The following is an 18,728-nucleotide window of genomic DNA, read 5'->3' as shown; positions in this document are numbered from 1 at the left end:
CTTCCTCTTCCTCCAGTGTGTCGAGGTCCTCCCCCACGGGGTCGGGACCTGCGGCATTCTGGAGGACAGCAGGCTGCTTGGTGGCGGAGGAGGGTTCCTCCGCCGCCGGGCTAGCCTGCTCCTTCTTCCGCTTCCTGATCCCCGCCGCAGAGCTGCTGACGGGGGTGGCAGGGGGAAGGGGCGGGAAATCCTCCTGTGAGGACAGGTCAGGGGGGGGTGGAACCGGGCCCGGGAGGGGTGGGGCAGGGGCGGGAGGGGCAGGGGCGGGGGGGGCAGGAGGGGTAGGGGTGGGTGGGGCAGGAGGGGCAGGGGCGGGAGGGGCAGGAGGGCCAGGGGCGGGGGGGGGGCAGGAGGGCCAGGGGCGGGGGGACCAGGGTCCGGGGGGGCTGGGGTGGAGGGAGGGGGGTTCCTCTTACCTGGGTCCTTTGGGGGTTTCTGAGTTGCTGGCTTGGCGGCAGAGCCCTTGCTCAGGGCCCCAGCATACGTCCTGCTTCTCTCTGGGCAGTCCCTGTAGACGTGCTCTGACCGTCCACAGAGGTTGCAGGTTTTGGACCTCGGGCAATCCTTGGTCTCGTGACCTGCAGACCGGCAGAACCTACCTGAAAGCACATGGCAATCCTTACCCTCGTGCCCCGGCTGTCCACACCTGCGGCATGACTGGGGTTGATCCGGGTAGTGTAGGAGTCCTGCTGACGCTCCCAGGGAAAAGCACTGCTGCAGGTGTTGGAGATCTCCAGCGGGACGATCTCTCAGCAATCTGCAAAACACAGACCACTTACCTGTCCAGAAGCCGTTGGCGTCTAGTATCCGGACTGGGTCCTTCAACACGACGCAAAACCTTTGGAGGTAGGTGGCGATGTCTCTACCAGGGACGTGAGGGTTCCTCATGGACACCGTGATCCGCCTTTCGTCCCTTTGAATGGGAGAGTTTGCGGTGAACTTTCGGAAGAGGGAGTCGGGTCCAGAGGCCTTCACTGCCACCCAGTACCTTCTGCATACCTGTAGAGAAACAAAAGTTACGAAGAAAATACCTTTCATGAAGGATTGCACCGACAGGGTCTCTGCCTTGCTAAATCCTTGTTCAAGGATCATTTTCTTCCCAAAGACTTCCGGGGTCATGTCCGGGACTCTGCCTTCCACTTCTTTCAGCCGCAGCACGACTGTCTTTAATCAGCTCAGAGACAATCCATAAAACAGAGGTACAGACAAGACAGATGGCAGGGTACTTAGAATATTCATGCAATCAGACACCTTCAGAGAACCCATATTCTCCTGTCACACTTTCTCCTGACACCTCTCAACCAAAAAAACCTTCCCTAATATACACTTTTTCTCACTGACCAAAGAGTCGAGCAATCTGATTGTTTGGTTTTATGAGCATGTCTGGTCTTAAGTGTTACAAACAATGTGTCTAGACCTAGAGCAGCTGTATGCATAGATTTTAATTAAAAAGTTAAATAGATACTCCTTGTCTTGTTTATGGCAAAACTACAATCTTTAACATCCTTGTACAAAGGTGGACATGACACCCACATTGAAATTCTCTTCACCATAAACAAGTGCACTATGAATATTTAATACTTTTCCAAATCTAATCAAACTTGCATTTTACAATGCTGATAGATTTGCAAATATCCTGCTCTGAAACTCATCTGACTCTCCACATATTTATCCAAAAACAGGTTAACCCAACATAACAAAGGTAAGGTAACTACCTCATGCATAAATTAAGCAGTCCTTATTCTATCCTTTTGATATGAAAAAATGCAGTTCGCCTGGTCCACTATGAGTGCCAACTTCATATACATGAATGTATATACAGTGCATTTACTCATATTTTATATATTTATTATATCTATGATACACACATTTTATATGCCTACATATTCCCACACTTGGATTGGTTCTGACTAGGACTTATCCATAATCAATCAAACTGCTCAGACATTTTCTGCTCTTAAGATTGATGCCAGCTCTATGATTTTCTTATTTCCCTGGATTGTTCTTAATTGTCTTTTTGCACAATATAAACCAAACAGTAAACATACTAATATAAACTGAATAACCACAAAAATCATGGAAAGAGTTCGTAATAGGTGAGTGAAAGTGTTATAGGTATGCTCCACCGGGGCTCCTGAAATTCTTTTGAAATTTTATTAGAACTGATGATGTCTTCCTTTACCAGTTCTTGTAACTCTATAATTTCCCTACTATCCCTCTTAAATAATGTATCTAATGCAACTTTAAGTAGTGGTATTTTCTTAAATAAAGGAGAGATCATAGATACCCAGTTGCCAAGATCAGTTTGCTCAATGTCCACAGATACTTGATTTATATGAATATTTGCTCGTATGTCCTCATCTCCAATTGTCAACAATCCATCAGTGAGGTTCACACACAAACCAGTGATAGGTGTCCGGCACTGAACTTGTCTCTGCCAAGTAAACACAGGAACCCCTAATGCACAGACCTTTGAGTCACCTCCATGAATTATCCTTTTCCAAGACAATTCATATTTCTGCAGTTGAACCATGCAGATTCCAGAATGTGTAGCAGCACATCCATCAGCGTACTCCATCCGCTCAAAAGAACAGGAACAAAGCCAGGCTTGGCCAGGTCAGGTACAGCATTTAGGGTCCATGGTTTTCCATACTTGGTTCTCCTTAACAATGAGTCTGCTTTGTGGTAGCAGTTGTTTCAGTATGTTAGTGCAATTTGTCACCTCCACCTCACCAAGAATGATCATCTTATACACAGGTAAGGGTGTTGTTGACCATGGAGGGATGTCGATGGTCAGAGGTATTTCCTACTTCCCAATGTGATCTTTATTACAAAGAGTATTCAGGCGCCTTATTTTAGCAAGAGCAAAGTTCTTACAGGTCACCCCACTGTCTTTAATCAGACTGAATAATAAACTTGAATTCATTATCCTTGGCCATTCTCCTTGTTTAATTTCTTGAAGTCCTTGGCTCAGGTGTTCACTCAGCAAGTTCCCTATAATACCACATATGATAGATTTGGATACATTATTGGTTTGAAGTGTTTTATTCAGTACAATCACCGACATTTGAATGTTCTGCAAATCTGCAGCAATGGTGTAAATGTTCTGAATGTTAATTTCAGCTAGAGTGGTAAAATCCACTCTTCCCCTTTTGAGTAGTATCTGCTGTAATCCACCCACAAAATTTTGTTCTCTTATATTTATTGAACTACCCAAACTGATTCCTGATATTGTATCATTATCCAGATCACTCTTTGAAACTTTCTTAAAATTGAGCCCTTGTGTAGCGTCCCAAAATAAGTTTAGATGTGTTTGAAAGACAGTTTTAAACCGATAAATTAAAACAGAAAAAGTAGGATGGTAGAAAAAAAAAGTGACAATATAAAGTTCATTGCTTAATGACTATTGAAAGAGTCCATTATTCTTAACCCCACTAGCGGTTTTCCCGAGTCTGGCTCGGGATTAAATCTAGCTGTCAAGAATGGTAACCCCGAGCCAGACTCGGGCTCACCGCAAACTAAGTACCTGGTGCCAATCCGGGTCCCAGGTCCTGAGCCGCATGCAGCCATCCCCTCTGTCCATCCTCAGTCTCCTTCCCTGCTTCCCTGGTATCTCACGTTGATCAGTGTGATCAGCGTGAGTCTGCCATGCTGTGCCTTCGGGGAGTGGAGCTTAAGGGAGGCGGGAGTTATAAAACGATACGCCAGCGCCGCCACTGTTTCCGTTTACCGGCGCACCTGGTATGAAAATCCACTTTGAAGGTGACAACCCCTTGGCATACTTGGAATTATTTCTGACCGATGAGGTTATTGAAATTATCGTGACGGACACAAATAGGTAAGCAGGGCAACAATTAGCTGCTCCACACAGCCGGTTTTCACGAAGCAGAAAGTAGAAACCTGTCACCAAAGAGGACATTTGGCTGTTTCTCAGCCTAATTATTCTGCAAGGAGTGGTGGGGAAACTGCTGCAGAAGTGGTACTGGACCACAAACAAAACTCTCGCCACGCCGTTCTTTGGCACCGTCATGTCAGAGTACAGCTTTTCCCTCATTATGAAATTTTTGCACTTCGCAAATAATGAGGATTTTGATGAATCAACTCATCCGGCTCCCAAGCTAAAAAAAATTTGGGAAGTCTCCCAAATAATTGTAAGAATTTTCCAGCAGAGCTACAGACGTTAGCATAGACAAAGGTCTAATGGCCTACAAAGGAAGGCTCAGCTGGATACAGTATATTGCGTCCAAGAGAGCATGATTTGGTGTCAAATCCTACTTGCTGTGCGACTCTTCTACCGGCTATATCTGGAACACAGTCATATATACTGGCAAAGGCACAAAATTTGATCCCAAGTACAACTACAGAATGGCAACATCTTCTGTCCTGTCACTGGTTGAGCTAAACCAAGGCTACTGTGTAACGACGGACAATTTTTACACCTCTTCAGAACTTTACGAGGTTCTTCTTCAGCACAAAACGTATGCATATGGAACCGTTCGGGCTAACCGGTGCAACCTGCCATCCATGTTTGCAAAAAACAAACTGAAGTCGGGAGAATTAGTTGCCTGGCAGAAAGGCAAAATGATTGCACTTAGATGGCGGGACAAGAAGGATGTGTGCCTAATGAGTACCGTTCACAATGCCTCCACAGTGATGGTACAAACAAAAGGTGGGAAAAACATCCAGAAGCCGCAGGTTGTTATTGACTACAACAGCAGCATGGGAGGTGTCAACAGAGCTGACCAAGCTATGACTTTCTATCCGGCGATGAGAAAGCAGCAGAGGAAATACTATAAAAAGATTTTATGGCATCTTCTGGAACAGTGCTTGTGGAATGCCTATATTTTGTTCTGCAAAAACAGTGACAAGCCTGTGGTTCATGCGGACTTTATCTGGAAAGTGGGGAATCCATTTTCCTCAAGCATCAAACACCATCAAACACTTGTGGCCTGACACAAACAGAGACCCTAACTAACTATAGGCCTGTCCTCAGTCTCTAGGTGCCAACAATGAAATGAGGTGCGTGCATGACCTTACCGACCCGGGTCTGCTTTGAATCCGCTGGTGACTCTGAACAGAACTAATGTCTCTCCAACACGCATGCGGTATCGCAATATATGCTGCTTAGTTCCTCTGCTCTCATCAGCATTCCTGGCAGCAATGTTCGTTCCTCTGAACAGGATCAGGGTCTTGGACACAATCAGCTTCACTTAGCTGCAGCTCTGGTTACTGAGGGATGCTTTCACACTGGGATGTCATCAGATTCTCAGCTCACAGGGCCCCTTATTCACCATCCTCCAAAACATGGCTTCTCCTTCTCCTTCCTGTTCTCTCTCCACTCTGTGAGAAAACCCCACCTCTTCATGATTATACAAATATCTATGCAGTCTGAGGCTGTGTTAGAAAAACAGGGACATCTTGTGGCTAAACCGCAGAATGTCAGTCAAAACATTTAATTTACTCCACACAATAATTTACTGCACACAAACAGTGTTCAAACAATGAGAGCTGTTTCCCCATCTCACAGGTGTCTGTGGGTAGATCTGGACAACCTACTGTGGGAGTTGTCAACCCAGAACATCTGACTGGACGTCATTTTATGGACCACATCCCACCAACCCAAAAAAAGGCAGCACCTACACGGATGTGCGTGGTATGTTGCTCTTGGCGAAACCAGAGTGGAAAAAAATCTGCAAGGAAACGAGGTTCCACTGTCCTGATTGCGATGTCGGACTTTGTGCAGTCCCGTGTTTCAAAATTTACCCGGGATGTATTCTAAAACATAATGCAGTGTCTATATAATATTGTTTGGACAGAGTTCCGTGTGTTTGATTTGATTACATTATTTAATTTATTATTATATTATTTTTTATTATATTATAATTTATTATTTAATTTATTAACCACTTGCCTACCAGGCACTTATACCCCCTTCCTTACCAGGCCAATTTTCAGCTTTCAGCGCTGCCGCACTTTGATTGACAATTGCGCGGTCATGCAACATTGTACCCATATGAAATTTTGATCATTTTTTTCTCACAAATAGAGCTTTCTTTTGGTGGTATTTAATCGCCACTGGGCGCTTTACTTTTTGCGCTATAAATTAAAAAAAGTGCAAAAAATTTGAAAAAAAAAAAAAGTTTATTTGTTTCTTTTATAAAATTTTTCAAACAGGTATTTTTTCTCCTTCACTGATTTGCGTTGATGAGGCGGCACTGATGGGCACTGATAGGCGGCACTGATGGGCACTGATAGGCAGCACTAAAGGGCACTGATAGGCAGTACTAATGAGGTGGCACGGATAGGCGGCACTGATAGACAGCACTAATTAGGGGTCACGGATAGGCGGCACTGATATGCAGCACTGATAGGCGGCACTGATAGGTGACACTGATGATGGGTACTGATAGACGGCACTGACTGGCATCACTTCTGGGCACTGACTGGCGGCACTGACTGGCACAACCCCTGGGCACTGACTGGTGGCACTGACTGGCAGCACTGGTGGGTGGCACTGGTGGGTGGCACTGGTGGACAGCACTGGTGGGTGGGCACAGGTGGGTGGCACTGGTGGGCACAGGTGGGTGGCGCTGGTGGGCACAGGTGGGTGGGCACAGGTGGGTGGCACTGCTGGGCACATGTAGGTGGCACTGCTGGGCACAGGTAGGTGGCACTGCAGAGTGGCACAGGTGGGGGCACTGCTGGGCACAGGTGGGGGCACTGCTGGGCACAGGTGGGGGCACTGCTGGGAATGGGTGGGCGGGGCTAGTGGGCGCACAGCTGATCGGAACTTGCGGGGGTCACTGCTGGGCACCGATCATCAGGGCACTGATCATCAGTGCCCTGATGATCGGTGCCGATCCCCGCTCTGACAACTGCCGGTTCTCGGCAGTACTTTCCTCACGATCTGACAGCGTGAGGAAAGTGCAGCCGAGAACCGGCACTTGCATTTTCCTGTGATCAGCGTGTCATTGGACACCGCTGATCACGTGGTAAAAGGCCGGTGGGATCGGCCTTTCACCACATCTCGTGATCAGCTGTGTCCGTAGGACACAGCGATCACGGAGATCGCCGGGTGCGCGCCCCCTGGGGCGCGCAGGAGAGCGCGTTCTGGGAGGACGTCATATGACGTCCACTCAGAACTGGCCGGCCGCGGTGAAGCCGTCATTCGGCTATGCGCGGTCGGCAAGTGGTTAAACTTTATTGCACCAAGGATGTCTACTAAACTCTTGTTTAAATAGATTTCATTGAGGTATTCCTAAGAATTACAGGCCTACAATAAAAAAACAACATATTTCCAATGAAAACAATGTACTGCTTTGAGCACAGAAATACTGACATAATCATACCGCTAGGGAGGTTAAAGTCCTCACCCTTCTGTCGTTCACTTGCAAACGTGCATTTCTGGTCGCACAGATTCACACGTCTTCAACATCTGAAACACAAGAAATTCCTAAACAAAGGTTCATTAGCCAAATCCTTAAATATTGTGTTTAAAGATAAAACAAGGTACTATTTACATCTTTACAGTTTCAAGCTAATTCACCCCCACTGCCATAGAGGTTTAATTTGCAACCTTTAGGGGAAAACAAATGGATGCAGTTGCTAAATTGGAGGTTTACCCAGCAACTGCCTTTCAGGTGGCTAAAACTATACAAACTACAAAAACAATTTGAAATTATTTCCCACCTGACATTAAAAAAACTAAATCATGAAGGCTTGTTCTTGGAAACACACAAATACACCAGAGTCCTCCATCATGTCCCAAATACTGAGACCAAATCTCTGAGAGCAGTAGGTAAACCTTAATGCATGCCAAAGAACAGAAAACAGAATCAGAACACTCATACCACACGTCCAACTGTCTATGGCCTATAAGCAAAATGGTTGTTCATTCCAGTGTAGTATCTTTGCGTAAATAAAGACACCTGCATTTTCAGCTCTTTCAGTTGCTCCATAAACTGATGTCTTTCTTGCTTTAGCTGACTATTCTCCGATTGTAACCTTGTTATTTTGGTTTTAAAAAAGAATTGGCTTTGGCTATTGTGGTCTACATGCCTGGGAGAATTACCCCACCTTGCAGAGTAAACTTCTTTGTGACTTGGTGCAGTTTTGGGGTACCAAGAGTCCCTTTTGCTTACTATTATTACGCATAAAACAATATTGTGCAATGTGCCCCAATATTTACAAGCAAAACATCTCAGAACTGGCTTCCCTGAATAAGCCCTTCTCTGAGCACATGACGACTGAGACACATTACAATGGCTGGAATCTCGAGACCTCACACTCTTGTTGTCTGAGGAACATTCACCCACAATAGACTCATCCGATGTGCCCACTACATTAACTATTTTCCAATGCTCGGTCAGACCCATTCTCTATTTGGAAATAGCCCGAATCAGTCTCAACAGCTGCTACAAAACCATTGTCTAAACATCCATCACAGACCTTACTTGCAGCAACAACAACACTCTGCTTCTTTAGAGACATTATCTCTGCTAAACATTGAGAATGGTGAACCTTTGCATGTTCGGAGCATATCTCCCATATAGCACACTGGGCATTCTCCAAACATTCTTTAACAAACGTAATCTCATTGCATAATTTTGTATTTTCATTAGTAATATGCTTACTTTCTGCGTTAAATACAGCAGCCTGCTGGACAAGAAATTTCAAGTTTTCTTTTTTTTTTTCAAAAATAATTTTATTGGAAAAGTTAAGACAGATCAATGTACATACAAATATAGATTACAGTCCGAACATAGACACGATATGCAGCATCCTGTTTCGCAGATGGGCTATGGGTTTGAATTGTAGTACAAATCGAGGTGAGGTATATCTTTATATCAAAGGTGTATAGCAAACCAGCAGATACAAAGAGGGTAATAGATAAATCATTATAGGTATATTAATTACTGACCTATCTACTTGTAAGCCCTTATGTTGAGGGAATGTGAAGTGCAGGGAAAGAATAGCACATGATGATATGTGCGTTATGATTTGTGTGCCCATTTCGGGAGAGAGGTGAATAGATAGAAGAGATGTAGAGTGAGGTAGTAGGGGGGAATATGAGGTAGAAAAATAAAGGGGGGGGGGGAGGGGGAGAATGGGTAAGGAGTAGAGGGGATGTTAGAATGGGTAGCTGCAGATAAAATAAATCACATCATTTTATACGAGCCAGAAAGATAGCTATATAGCTTAGGATTTAATATGTGCAAGATCATTTAATGGGGCAATATGTGGGTCAAGAACCTGAAAGGTAGGTTATGATGTTGAGTCTCAATCCATCTAAATGTGCATTAAATGCGTCACAGGTGGATAGGGTGTCTTTTGAGATAACATTTTCTCCAATTATTTAGTCAGGGGGTGAAGGCTGTTCATGCAATAATAGGTGATAGGTAGTGGTGGTTTTGAAATGACTCCAACAAGCCCATGTCTTCCTGAATCTCTCGGGATGGTCTTTTGCTATAGAAATCAATTCCTCCATTTCCTCAATTTTGTTGATCCTAGCAAACCATTCTCGAATAGTGAGAACATGTGTTGAGCACCAGTGGACTGGGATACATTCTTTTGACGTGTTTACCATGTGCATGGCGAGTGATTTACGGTACGTCCTAAATGGAAGTGTGGAATGGTGGAGCAAGAATTGTGCGGGGGAGAGGTCTAGGGAGTACGTAGTTACTTGCGTGATTATGGGTTGGATTTTCTCCCAGAAAGGCTGCAGCAATGGGCAGTCCCACCAAATATGCAAGAGTGTACCCATTGCCTGGTGACATCTCCAACACGAATCTGAGATGTTAGGGTCATATTTGTGAAGCAGGAACGGAACTCTGTACCATCTAGAATATAGTTTAAAATTGTTTTCTTGTGTGGAGACACATATGGATCCTTTGTGTATATGTTCATAAAAGTGATCCCAGTCTTCTGGCGATAGTTGGAGTTGTACGTTAGAGCTCCAGGCCTTGCAAGCTTTCCTAGACGGAATAGACGGAAGGTCAATGGTGTTTTCAAGGCATGTGTAGAGCTTAGATATAACATGTCTCTGGGGTGAGTCTGTTGAGCAAAGTTTTTCAAATGGGGTGAGTGGTCTAGTATAATCTTTTAGATGTGAGGAGGTATGCATAAAGTGGTGAAGCTGTCTGTACATCCACGGCGTCAGGGTTAGGAATGGCCATTTGTTCAAAAGGTGGTCTCTGAGTAAGAATGTCCCATCTTTGAAGAGTTGATGCAGAGTCAAATTGTCTGGGGGGTTAGACCCGGCGAGACATACCAGGGGGGAAATCTGGGTTCATTTTGATAGGAGTGAGTGGACCAGGGGTTGAAGAAAAACCTGTTTTCTGACTTATCAGATGATAACACGATAGAGTAGAGCCTATAAGAAGGTGTTCCCTGAACTCAGACGGGATGTGGGAATTTTTCAGCTAAGGGGAAGTGGCGAGTGGGGTCCTCGAAAATGCAGCTTCCAGATTAACCCAAGTCTTATGGTTGTGGTTCGTAGACCAATCTACTATTCTTGCCATGTGACAGGCTCTACAGTAGCGGGTGATATCAGGCAGTCCAATACCTCCGCCCGTCTTAGGCATGGTAAGTTGTTCAAAACCGATTCTGGGGCGTTTATTACACCATAGAAACGAGGTACATAATGTTTTATAGGACTTAAAGAAGGAATTGGACAGTTTAATTGGAATTGTTTGCATCAGGTATAGTAGTCTGGGAAGCACGTTCATCTTAAGAATAGCTGCTCTTCCAAACCAAGAGAAAAATGGTTTGTCCCATGTCTGTAGATCTTTGGGGATGCTAAGTAAAATGGGTAAAAAGTTTTTGGCATTTTTTCTGTAAGGTGAGTCGGTAATTGGATTCCTAAGTATGTAATGGCCTCGGACTGCCATGCGAAAGGAAAGTTCGTTTTTGCCTGTCTGACCGTATCCTGGGTTAGGGAAACATTGAGGGCCTGGGATTTATTGAAGTTAATTTTAAAATTGGGCAAATACTGGAAAAATTTGAAATCGTGTAGTAAGTTAGGTACAGTAGCGTAACATGTGGGTCTGTCAGGAAAAGTAAGATGTCGTCAGCATAGGCAGCTATTTTGTGGATTTTGCCATTGATTAAAATTCCTTTGATGTTGTCATTCTGTTTAATGCAGTTTAAAAAATGTTCCAAAGTAAGAATGAATAGAAGGGGGGATAATGGACATCCCTGTCTGGTCCCATTGCTTATCGAAAAGGCATCTGAAAGGAGGCCATTGACTCTAACTTTAGCTGTTGGTGTTGTATATAAAGATATGATAAAGTTCAGGAGACGTGGAGGAAGCCCAAGGCCATTCAGAATGGCCTCCATGTAGTCCAATGCCAATCTGTCGAAGGCCTTCTCAGCGTCTAGAGAGAGAAAGAAGCCAGATTGTTTCTTCTGTGTCAACCAATGATGTACATTTATTGCCTTGATCGTATTGTTTCTTGCCTCTCTACCGGGTATAAACCCTACCTGGTCAGTGGAAATAATGAGGTCTATGATGTGTAGTAAACGATTGGCTAGTATTTTGGCAAAAATCTTTAGATCAACGTTCAGGAGGGAGATTGGACGATAGCTGGCGATGTCTGGTCCTTGTTTTCTTTCTGTATAAGCATGATGTGGGCTTCAGAAAGATGGCGCATGGACTGTCCTAGTCCTAGTGTATCTAGTGAATTGAAAGCCTTTAGGAATGGGTGTGCGAGGATGTCTATGAAGGATTTGTAATATGTGGTTATAGGTCCGTTTGGCCTGGGCTTTTACCTGGTTTTAGTTGTGCGATAGCCTGTTGTAGTTCTGTCAGTGTCAAAGCTCCATCTAGTTCTCTTGCTTGTGATTGGGAGATAGGTTTAGGAAGATATTGGGAGAGAAAAGTCTGGATAATGACCTTACATGGTCTAATATCCCCTGTCGGTTTTGGGGCTAAGGGTAGGTTATAGAGGGTAGTATAATATTTCTCAAATTCGGCTGCGATATCCGCAGATGTTTTAAGTAAGTGACCTTGTTGGGAGTTGATGAATGGTGAGACGCTTTTTTAGATTGCAAGGCCCTGGCTAAAAATTTGCCGCTCTTATTTCCATGTTCATAAAAGAGTTTCTGAGATAAAGTAAAATTACGCTTGGTTTTCTTTTCCACTATGTCTCGAAGTTGTTTGCGTACCTGGTCAAGTTCGGTTGCAGAGTTTACAGCCTTGGAGCGTTTATGTGAGCATTCAAGTTTACGTACTTTATGAAGTATAGAAGTAAAAGATGCCTGAGCTATGCGTTTTCGAGAAGCAGTGATTGAAAGAAGGAGCCCATGTATCACACATTTGTGTGTTTCCCATTGAATTAGAGGTGTCGTTTAAAATAATTGGTCAGAGATTTATGAATGTGGAGGGTAACGGATGAGTCCGTAAGGAGAAAGGGATCTAGTCTCCATGTTTTAGACGTAGGTGGGGCATCAGGAAGATGCATGGTCATCATGATCAGGTGATGGTCAGAATGAATCATTGGTTCAATAGAGGCTGATTTTAATGTGTGTAAGTCTTTTTGTGAAAAAAAGTGATAGTCGATTCTGGAATAACGCTTGTGAGGTGCGGAGAACAAAGTGTAGTCTTTGTCAGAGGAGTGTAGGGTACACCACATATCATGGAGAAGAAGATCGTTCAGTTCAATTTTAATCTGTTTAAGTGCTCGGAAGGGTTTTGATAATGAACCTGTTGAAGTGTCTTCCAACTAATTCAGTGCTACATTGAAATCGCCCCCAAGAATCAGGATACCCGATTGAAATGTTGCAAGTGTTTTAGAAATTTTACAGAAAAAGCTCACTTGTGCCGTATTGGGGCTGTAAATGTTGGCTAAAGTAAGCGGTTTGTTGTAGAGGGTGCCTTTAAGGAAGAGGAACCTTCCCTCCGGATCCTCGAGAGAATCAGTAATTGTGAGCGGGAGTGTTTTGGAGATCAAAATGGACACACCTTTTGCTTTCACCTCTGTGTTAACTGAATGGTAGACTGTGGGGTAATTAGCATTGGAGAAGTTAGGGATATGATCAGCACGAATGTGAGTTTCTTGGATGAAGAGCACGTCTGCTCGCAAGCTTTTCATGTAAGTCAGGAGTTGTGGGCGTTTCTCAGGTACAGTATATTTAGACTTCTTGCATTAAGAGATGCCACAGAAACTGTATGGAGGGCTTGTACGGATGTGGGTTTAGAAGACATTGTCTTGGATGGCAGAAAAAGTACTACTCAAGGTCTATAATGTGCAGCAGATGGGTGTGAGAAAAGTGGGGGGGGGGCAAATGAGAGGAGAGGGGAGGAGGAGAGGAAAAAAAAACTAAAAAAAAAAAACCACCAAACAGCCCCCCCCAGAGGGCAGAGAAAATGAAAAGTAGAAATAGGAGTGAAAAAAATAGAGAGGAAGAGTCAAGAAATCAAAAAATATTAGAGGTGAAAAGTGTTAGGCGTCCACAATAAAAACCCATACAAATGTGGTGTTATGTGGTCCTAAAACTTTTCTTATGAAACAAGCTCCGGAGAGTGTATTCCGGCTACGCTGTCCTGTATTGAGAATCATATGTGTTGGTGAGGTACTTAATGTATTGTGCGTGGATGTGATATTCAAATCGGAGATGTTTAGTTGGACCCAGTGGCGTCCGCTCTGGGGGGTCGCGGGAGAGTCCCAGGAAGACTGTCTAGGACCTACTAGGTATATCAAGGACGAAAAGTGTGTATAAGATAGGGTCCAATAGAAGGTAGCAGTGACACACAGAGATAGGTGGATGTCAGCAAATTTTTGTAGGGAGAGGTATTCAATTTGTAATAAGGGGGCACGGGTAGGAGATGTTATATGTAGAGGTGTGTTGGTTATAATAGTGTGAGTAATCGTGTGTAAATCTAGGGATGCTCACTAATAAGTATGAAGGTATGGTATTCTAAAGGACGGTTCCTATGTGTCTAGTTGTATGTAAAACTGTCTTGGGATGGCATCGAGGTGGGGCTGTGTAGCAGGATGTGGCATAGTCATACATTTACTGTACATTACTATAGTATCACAAGATAAACAGTGTACACTAGTAGTAAGTTTCGTTCTGTAGTTGCCCATGAGCCATAAAGTGCGATCACAAAAGACAATGCGAAAAGGTCTCCTTATACTGTGTCAGTTCAGACTTAAGATATCAATCTTATATGAAACCTTGCAAGGAAACACCAATTACATAATGCAGTAAGATTCAGGGATGCAGGCCGAGGGAAAACCATCTAGTTAAACTGAATCCCTGAATCCTTGACAGAAGAGAAATATTGGCCCCAACCAAGGTGTTCCACACAGTGCAGCAGGCCGTTACCATGGGTGCAAGCCAAACCCCAGAATTAGCGAGGTTGTGATAAACCGCTTGAGTGGCATCGTGATTCTGTGGCCTGTTGAGAGTATGGTCCATAATAATCTATGTACACATATCAGAAACTTGCATAACCATAGAGTGAACCGGTAGTATGCATAACAGTTAGAGAAATCCTATGCCTTAGACATATCTTAACACCTTGGCCAAGGGCAGTTAGGAGGTTTGCATTTGAAGATGGCTTGGAACATGGGTTTCGAAGGTAATCACACTATATACTAGGAAGAATGTGAAGGCAGCCAAAATATGGGGGGAGGGAGACGATGTACGGAGGATGGTGGAGGGGAAGGAAAAGTGTATGAGTGCAATGCGTATAGTATCTCAGGTGTTTGTGTGTAAATCTGGGGATGATCACGAACATGTAGGAAAGTATGGTATTCGGAAAAAGGTTCCTATGAGCTCATATGTAGTTAAGAAGCTCATGAAGAGACACTATGGGTAGGATTTGTATCAAGGTATGGCATGGTCACACAATAACAGCACCACAGAACCACAATATAAACATTGAATAAGAGTGAGAACGCTAGTTCTGGAATTGCTCATGGACCATAAAATGTGTACACAAAGGGCAATGTGAGAAGGCCTTAATAAACCGTAGTAGTTCAGACTCAAAATCTCAATCGCATAAAATTCCCTGTATAGAGACATCAATTGCAAAATGCAGTGAGATTCAGGGATATAGGCCCACGTCGAGGCAACTGAGCAGTCTGCATCTCTGGATCCTGAAAAAAAGAGAAACTTCGGTCTCAACCGAGGCTATCAGTACAATGCAGTAGGCCATTACTGTCCAGACAAACTCTAGAACCAGTAAGATTATGAACCATGGTTCTATTAGCACTGTTACCATGCAGCCCGCAGAGAGCAAGAGCTAATATAATCTATATACATTCGAAATCGGCATAAACATAGAATGAACAGATAGTATACATTAGAGTTAGAACAATCTAATGCAATACACATACCCTAGCATCTTAGCCAAGGGCGGATAGAAGGTTTTCAATTGAAGGTAAAATAGAACCAGAGAGAATCACACGATATATTAGGTCGGGTGTGGAAGTAGTCAAAGAATGGGGAAAGGGTGATGCACGGGTCGGTGGGGGAAAGGAGAAGTGTCATTCGTGATGTGCCTTGCGATGAGCTGGTGAAGCTGGTAAACTGTCCTCAATGATGAGCCTTCGTCGTACAGGAGAGGACGAGGTGTGGTGGGATGGTCTGCGTCACCTTGCTCCTCCAGGGTATCCAGCGGACTGGGCCTCCACTGGGTCTTCATCCGTCTGGGATGGGAAGTGGGATTCACTGGACCAATTGGGCAGGTCCACTATTGGGATATCTAGGACCTCGCAGAATGGTGCAATATCTTCCGGGAATCTCAGGATAGCTGATCGCCCCATGTGCGTTGCTGAAATGCCAAACGGGAATCTCCAGCGATATGCTATACCCCTGGAACGCAGTAGATCCAGCAGAGGGCGTAAATCCTTTCTGCGTTTTAGGGTGAGATGGGGGGGATCTTGAAATAATTTGATTTCTGCTCCATTATATATCATGCGGTTTCGGTCTCGCGCTCTGCGTAATATTTCTTCCTTGAGTCGGAAGTCGACTAAGCAGCAATTTATATCTCAGTGATCAGTGTCCCTACCTCTAGGACGTAGAGCCATATGGAGGAGTTTGATCTCAATAGGAGACTCCTGTGATCTTTCCAAAAGATCATTAAAAATGGTTAAAAGCATTTGGGTGAGTTGGCCCAATTCGATTGCTTCGGGGACACCACGTACCCTAAAATTATGTCGTCTTACCCTGTTCTCCAGGTCCTCGATATGACAATCAAGCTCTCTTAGCTGCATAGTGTGCGTATCTACCAGTTTGTGTATATCATGGATGGCGAGGTCTTGTGTGATAACTTTATTCTCCACTGCCTCTAGCCTTTGGGCCACTGCCTGCATATCGATATGTAACTCTGCAATTGCTGCAGAGAGGGTCTCTTTAATATCTGATGCTACTGCTTTCAAATCCCCTATAGTGAGAGGGGAGGCTGCAGAATGGCAGGCTGTGGGTGCTGCAGCTGGGCTCTGCAAGCGGGACGCTCTGTGAAGCGAGTGGGAGGAGACAGCATGGGAGGAGGGCTCAATGTGCTCTGGGACCGGAATAAATCTGGAATGCTGCAGCTGGCAGGTCCGCTCATCTGACGGGGACACCGCGATCGTGGATCTCCTATCCGCTTTCCCCATGTCATCGGTGTCTCTCCCTGCTGTGGTCACGTGTTCCTATCTCCATGTGTTGGAGCTCCGGAAACTAAGCTGCCATCTTTTCTGGGCTCAAGCCACACCCCCCAGCTACTATAAACTTGAAGTATATGATCCCAGTAAAGGCCAGGGGCCCAAATGTAGGCCTCAGACTGTTTGGGGAGGCCGACAGGCACAGGGGCTGTAAAAATACTGTATAAACTCCCTGGGGTGCTGGCTCCAGAGCCCTTCAGGTGGGGTGCAGGAAGCACTTCTTTATCCCCCAAGTGACTGTCCGTCTGCCTCAACAGACCTTTAGGCCCAGCAGGGGCCGTTTTACAGCTCCCTTTAAGGGAAGACCCTCGAGGCCTTAATTACAGGTTGCAGTCCCCTGGGTCCAGACGGGGGGGCCCGATGGTCCGGCTGGGGGGGCCCGATGGTCATAAAACACCCTCCCCCACTGCAGACCTAACTCACGTGTCACCTGGATGGGTGCGAGCCCGGCGCCAAACGAGGCCTCACTAGGCCGCAACAGGCCGCGATGGTCCGCTGCCGCGGGGAAGAGCCAAAGCCACTCGGCACCCCTCCGCCAAGTCCCAGCAGGGAAGGTGGGACCTCCGGCGAGCTCTGTCAGTCCGCTGCGCCAGGATGGCAGCGGATTAGGTGGAAAGGTGACAGAGCTCAGGATTATGCGGCCGCTTCGGTCGTCATCTTGGACACGCCCCCTTCAAGTTTTCAACTTCAGTTTTTACAAACTTCACATTATCTTCCAATTTTTGCTTTTGCTGACAAACAAATTTGTATTGCTCTGCTTTCCAGCCAGCAGCAGAAATGAGTAGATACTTTGCCTTATGTGTATTTAACTTTTTGCCACAAATCTTTTCATCCACCCATTTTTGTGCCTGCCTCCATGGATCAGCAGATCCTTGTATAGCTTGAACAAAAGACTCAGTGTCTTTTACTGGTGCACCTTTTTCAAAATTCCCTCCATTATTGAGATAAACACAAGTATACTCTCTCAGCACAAAGTCACCAAAGCAAGAGTAACGCCACCAAACACTGCTGCTTGTTGCAGAATACACTTTAACACCCAGATACAAAAAAAAGAAAAAATACGCTTATACTCTCAACAAAAGTAACAACTATCCATAGAACAATTAAAAAAAAAAACACCTAAACCAACTACTTTGGTTCCTAGGCTTATGATCTTCTCCAGGTCCTGCTCCTGGGATTCAGAACATCCTTCTTGGGTCCTCATGGTCTTCTGTCTCCTCATAGGATCATTGGATTCTCATAGGATTCTTCTGGTCCACAGCACAGTCCTTTGTTCAGTTTTCCAGCCACCAGATAATAATTCTGTGATTCAATCTGTGAATCAGAGTCCTTAAGTCACCACCAGACTTTTGAGTCACAGCACAGCTTCTGGATCCACCTCACAGGACTGTTGTCATCACCAACTTCTGTTACTGAACCTGAAAATGATCTTCTGGTTGCTTGGACGTCAGCAATCTGTTACCATATATTATACAGACAAATATAGAGTTTCTTTTCCAGAGAGAGATTTATTGGGCTCAGCGACAATCCATAAGACAGATCTGTTGTCATATATCATGCAGACAGGGTACTTAGAACATGCATGCAATCATCAGACACCTTTAGAGGACCCACTTTCTTCTGTGACCCACTTTCTCCTGTCACCACTTTCTCCTGCGACAACTCTCTCCTGTGACAAGCCTACAAGCTATACTTTTTTTTTTCCTTATCCCTCTTTATGCCATTCTCCTGGACTCACAATCACACCACTGTTCAGTTCGCGGTTGAACATTCGAACCTACAGAATGTTCGACGGCGAACTTAAAACACAAACAATTTACTGAGCAGTATCTTACCGCATTTGAGTATGTGGCAAGATATCGCTCAGTTATTAAAATACTGCATAAGTTATATTATTAAGTCATGCAGTATTTTAGTAGTGAAACATTTATTATTGTTTCAGCTGTCAGTGGGCTTCCCCACTGACAGTTGAATGTAAAAAGAATTGTGGACATTGCCTGACAAAACGTTTTCTAAAAACGATGTGGGGTTCCCCCTCCCATCAATACCAAGCCCTTCAAGTCTGGTATGGAT

The 18,728-nt window shown here is 44.7% G+C and overlaps 1 pseudogene; it reads right to left on the bottom strand.

Moving 5' to 3' along the window:
• Positions 1-1,939: 1,939 nt before the first annotated feature.
• Positions 1,940-16,322, bottom strand: LOC149460140 (uncharacterized; annotated as a pseudogene).
• Positions 16,323-18,728: the final 2,406 nt, after the last annotated feature.

The sequence above is a fragment of the Staurois parvus genome, unplaced genomic scaffold, assembly GCF_062004578.1.
Source record: "Staurois parvus isolate SC_StPar_1 unplaced genomic scaffold, SC_StPar_1.0 ptg000234l, whole genome shotgun sequence".
Classification (NCBI taxonomy): Eukaryota; Metazoa; Chordata; class Amphibia; order Anura; family Ranidae; genus Staurois; species Staurois parvus.
The sequence above is the reverse complement of the archived record's forward strand: the minus strand, read 5'-3'. Positions and strand labels throughout refer to the sequence as shown.